Source organism: Chrysemys picta, unplaced genomic scaffold, assembly GCF_011386835.1.
Source record: "Chrysemys picta bellii isolate R12L10 unplaced genomic scaffold, ASM1138683v2 scaf36, whole genome shotgun sequence".
NCBI classification, from domain to species: Eukaryota; Metazoa; Chordata; order Testudines; family Emydidae; genus Chrysemys; species Chrysemys picta.
In genome coordinates, this window is record NW_027052743.1 from 1 (window position 1) to 5000 (window position 5000).

General features: G+C 68.7%; 1 non-coding gene across 1 annotated transcript; it reads right to left on the reverse strand.

The window, feature by feature from the left end:
- Positions 1-470: 470 nt before the first annotated feature.
- LOC135977775 (5S ribosomal RNA) lies at positions 471-589 on the reverse strand. Its single transcript, XR_010595219.1, has one exon. It is a non-coding gene; the product is annotated as a 5S ribosomal RNA (ribosomal RNA).
- Positions 590-5000: the final 4411 nt, after the last annotated feature.

Below are 5000 nucleotides of genomic sequence, written 5' to 3' on the forward strand. Positions count from 1 at the left end.
CTGGGTGGCCGCGGGGGGATTCGGGGCGGTCCCGCGGGCCGGCGGCCGGGCGCAGGGGGTCCGAGCGAGTCCGTCCCAGGCCCGGGGCCTCCCCCTGCGGCTTTGGGGTCCGTGGGTCCCCGCTGGAGGAAGCCGCTGGGCGCTGGACACCCGCCGTCCGTCCCGCCTGGCCAGGCCTGGCCTGGGTGGCCGCGGGGGGGGATTCGGGGCGGACCTGCGGGCCGGCGGCCGGGAGGGTCCGGGCCAGTCCGCCCCATGCCCGGCGTCTCCCCCAGCGGCTTCGGTGGCCCCGGGGGGGGTCCTCCGCGGAGGAAGCCGGGTGGGTGGGGAGCCGGACCCCAGGCGCCCAGACCCGTGACCTGCGGCCGCGACCTCCGACTCGGCAGGAGCGACGAGGGGCTTTCCGGCCCGTCCCCCCCTCTCCTTCCCCCCCAGAAAAGGAGAGAGAGCTGACTCGGACCGGGAAAAGCTGCCTACGGCACCTGGGATTCCCAGGCGGTCACCCATCCAAGTACTAGCCAGGCCCGGGACGGTTTACCTTCCGAGATCGGACGGGATCGGGGGCGTTCGGTCCGGTATGGCCGTAGGCACCCGGCCCCGCGCCTCCTCGCCCGCTTTCCCCTGCCGACGCCCGGGCCTGCCGCACGGTGAGCCCCGGTCGGACTGCCCCCCCCCCTGCGGCAGGGCCCCCGTCTCTCGCGGGCCCGGTCCTTTTTTCCTTTTCGAGCTCCGGGGCCCGGGCTGGCCGCCAGAGCCCCTCCGCCCGCCCTCCCCGGCGTCGGGGAAAATACTGTCCCGGACTTCCAGTGCGCCCGATCCTGTCAGCCGGGGGGTGGGGAGGGGCAGTCCCTCGCTGCGGCCGGGGAGGGTGAGCCCAGGGCGGCTTGCCTGCCGTGCGAGGCCCCTCTCGGCCACCAGGTCAACCCCGAGTCGAAAGGGCTGAAAAATTTTCAGAGTCCCCTCCCGGGCACCAGGTCAACCCGTGGAATCGGACGGGTTCACCTGCTGGCCGGTTCGCTTCCCGGCCACCAGGTCAACCCCTAGGTTGCCGACCGGCCTACCCAGTGGCCGGTTTGCTTTCCGGCCACCAGGTCAACCCCTAGGGGTTTTAACGGGGGCACGCCCGGTGGCCTCTTTCCCGTCCGGTCACCAGGTCAACCCGGATCTCCCTCCTTCCCTGGGCGTCCCCTCCTCGGAGGCGTCAGGTTCCATTTCCCCCCCCCCCCCCAGACTTCCAGGGGCCCGATCCAGTCGGCCGGGAGGCAGTCCCTCGCTGCGGCCGGGGAGGGTGAGCCCAGGGCGGCCTGGTCCATGTCTCTAGTGGGCCCGATCCTTTTTTTTTTTTTCGAGCTCCGGGGCCAGGCCCGCCCGGGCAGCCCTCCTCGGAGGCGTGGGGCGATTCCCCCCCCCCCCCAGACTTCCAGGGGCCCGATCCTGTCGGCCGGGAGGCAGTCCCTCGCTGCGGCCGGGGAGGGTCAGCCCAGGGCGGCTTGCCTGCCGTGCGAGTCCCCTCTCGGCCACCAGGTCAACCGCGAGTCGAAAGGGCTGAAAAATTTTCAGAGTCCCCTCCCGGGCACCAGGTCAACCCGTGGAATCGAACGGGTTCACCTGCTGGCCGGTTCGCTTCCCGGCCACCAGGTCAACCCGTGGAATCGGACGGGTTCACCGGCTGGCCGGTTCGCTTTCCGGCCACCAGGTCAACCCCTAGGTTTTAAGGGGGGGACGCCCGGTGGCCTCTTTCCCGTCCGGTCACCAGGTCAACCCGGATCTCCCTCCTTCCCTGGGCGCCCCCTCCTCGGAGGCGTCAGGTTCCATTCTTTTTTCCAGACTTCCAGGGGCCCGATCCAGTCGGCCGGGTGGCAGTCCCTCGCTGCGGCCGGGGAGGGTGAGCCCAGGGCGGCTTGCCTGCCGTGCGAGTCCCCTCTCGGCCACCAGGTCAACCCCGAGTCGAAAGGGCTGAAAAATTTTCAGAGTCCCCTCCCGGGCACCAGGTCAACCCGTGGAATCGAACGGGTTCACCTGCTGGCCGGTTCGCTTCCCGGCCACCAGGTCAACCCGTGGAATCGGACGGGTTCACCGGCTGGCCGGTTCGCTTTCCGGCCACCAGGTCAACCCCTAGGTTTTAAGGGGGGGGGGACGCCCGGTGGCCTCTTTCCCGTCCGGTCAGCAGGTCAACCCGGATCTCCCTCCTTCCCTGGGTGCCCCCTCCTCGGAGGCGTCAGGTTCCATTCTTTTTTCCAGACTTCCAGGGGCCCGATCCAGTCGGCCGGGTGGCAGTCCCTCGCTGCGGCCGGGGAGGGTGAGCCCAGGGCGGCTTGCCTGCCGTGCGAGTCCCCTCTCGGCCACCAGGTCAACCCCGAGTCGAAAGGGCTGAAAAATTTTCAGAGTCCCCTCCCGGGCACCAGGTCAACCCGTGGAATCGAACGGGTTCACCTGCTGGCCGGTTCGCTTCCCGGGCACCAGGTCAACCCGTGGAATCGAACGGGTTCACCTGCTGGCCGGTTCGCTTCCCGGGCACCAGGTCAACCCGTGGAATCGAACGGGTTCACCTGCTGGCCGGTTCGCTTCCCGGGCACCAGGTCAACCCGTGGAATCGAACGGGTTCACCTGCTGGCCGGTTCGCTTTCCGGCCACCAGGTCAACCCCTAGGTTTTAAGGGGGGGGGGACGCCCGGTGGCCTCTTTCCCGTCCGGTCAGCAGGTCAACCCGGATCTCCCTCCTTCCCTGGGCGCCCCCTCCTCGGAGGCGTCAGGTTCCATTCTTTTTTCCAGACTTCCAGGGGCCCGATCCAGTCGACCGGGAGGCAGTCCCTCGCTGCGGCCGGGGAGGGTGAGCCCAGGGCGGCTTGCCTGCCGTGCGAGTCCCCTCTCGGCCACCAGGTCAACCCCGAGTCGAAAGGGCTGAAAAATTTTCAGAGTCCCCTCCCGGGCACCAGGTCAACCCGTGGAATCGAACGGGTTCACCTGCTGGCCGGTTCGCTTCCCGGGCACCAGGTCAACCCGTGGAATCGAACGGGTTCACCTGCTGGCCGGTTCGCTTCCCGGGCACCAGGTCAACCCGTGGAATCGAACGGGTTCACCTGCTGGCCGGTTCGCTTTCCGGCCACCAGGTCAACCCCTAGGTTTTAAGGGGGGGGACGCCCGGTGGCCTCTTTCCCGTCCGGTCAGCAGGTCAACCCGGATCTCCCTCCTTCCCTGGGCGCCCCCTCCTCGGAGGCGTCAGGTTCCATTCTTTTTTCCAGACTTCCAGGGGCCCGATCCAGTCGGCCGGGTGGCAGTCCCTCGCTGCGGCCGGGGAGGGTGAGCCCAGGGCGGCTTGCCTGCCGTGCGAGTCCCCTCTCGGCCACCAGGTCAACCCCGAGTCGAAAGGGCTGAAAAATTTTCAGAGTCCCCTCCCGGGCACCAGGTCAACCCGTGGAATCGAACGGGTTCACCTGCTGGCCGGTTCGCTTCCCGGGCACCAGGTCAACCCGTGGAATCGAACGGGTTCACCTGCTGGCCGGTTCGCTTCCCGGGCACCAGGTCAACCCGTGGAATCGAACGGGTTCACCTGCTGGCCGGTTCGCTTCCCGGGCACCAGGTCAACCCGTGGAATCGAAAGGGTTCACCTGCTGGCCGGTTCGCTTTCCGGCCACCAGGTCAACCCCTAGGTTTTAAGGGGGGGGACGCCCGGTGGCCTCTTTCCCGTCCGGTCAGCAGGTCAACCCGGATCTCCCTCCTTCCCTGGGCGCCCCCTCCTCGGAGGCGTCAGGTTCCATTCTTCTTTTTCCAGACTTCCAGGGGCCCGATCCAGTCGACCGGGAGGCAGTCCCTCGCTGCGGCCGGGGAAGGTGAGCCCAGGGCGGCCTGGTCCATGTCTCTAGTGGGCCCGATCCTTTTTTTTTTTCCGAGCTCCGGGGCCAGGCCCGCCCGGGCAGCCCTCCTCGGGGGCGTGGGGCGATTTCCCCCCCCCCCACCCCCAGACTTCCAGGGGCCCGATCCTGTCGGCCGGGAGGCAGTCCCTCGCTGCGGCCGGGGAGGGTCAGCCCAGGGCGGCCTGCTTGGCGGCCGGGTCCATGTCTCTAGTGGGCCCGATCCTTTTTTTCCCTTTTCCGGCTCCGGGGCCCGGGGTGCCCGGGTAGCCCTCCGCGGTGGCGTCGGCCAATTTTTTTTAAAATCAGACTTCCGTGGGCCCGATCCTGACGGCCGGGAGGCAGTCCCTCGCCGCGTCCGGGGACGGCGAGACGCTCGGCCACCGGGTCAACCCGGAGGAAGCGGGCTGGGGGAAGAAAAAAAAAAAAAAAGTTTTCCAAGTCCGAAAAATTTTCAAAGTCCCCTCTCGGCCACCAGGTCAACCCCTTTGGAGCGAATGGGTTGACCTGACGGCCGGTCGTCTCGCGGATGTCCGGAAGGGGTCGCCCCACGCCGTCTCGGCCGACCGAGGGAACCACGAGGTGGCGCCCAGTTCCAGTTTCGTACCGCCGAAGGCGGGGCTTTGGCTTTTTCGACCTGCCTTTCGAGGATTGTGTGAGGAGATTTCTGAGGACAGGTTTTTCAGAGCCTGTGAGAACCGGAGCTCAGCCTAGGGGATCAATCCGAGTATTGTACCCGACCCTGCCCGGCGTGGGAGGGGGGGAGCGGGCCCGTTTGAGGGCGGAGGCCAGCACCCGGCCCTCCGCCGAGACGGCCCGCTTTGCCCGGCTCTTAGCTCACGGGCCCCGCAGCGGCCGGGAGCCGAGCTCCGAGTGTCGGCGCCCCCCGGAGGGAGGGGGGGCCCGCTCCTCTCGCGCCCGCCGATCGATGTGGCGCTGACGTTCGCGACGGGAAGGGCCCTTCGCGGGCCGGCACCCCAACCGCGGGGCCGTCCGGTGTTCAGGCGGATGGGGACCCTCTTCCTTTTCGCGTGCACGGATCCAGGGACCGATGGGGACTTCCCTCCTCGGGGCGGCCCGGGCACCTGCCCGGCCCTCCGTGCGTGGGGCCGTCTGGCCGAGATCTCCGCCGTGCGAGGTCGAGCGGTTC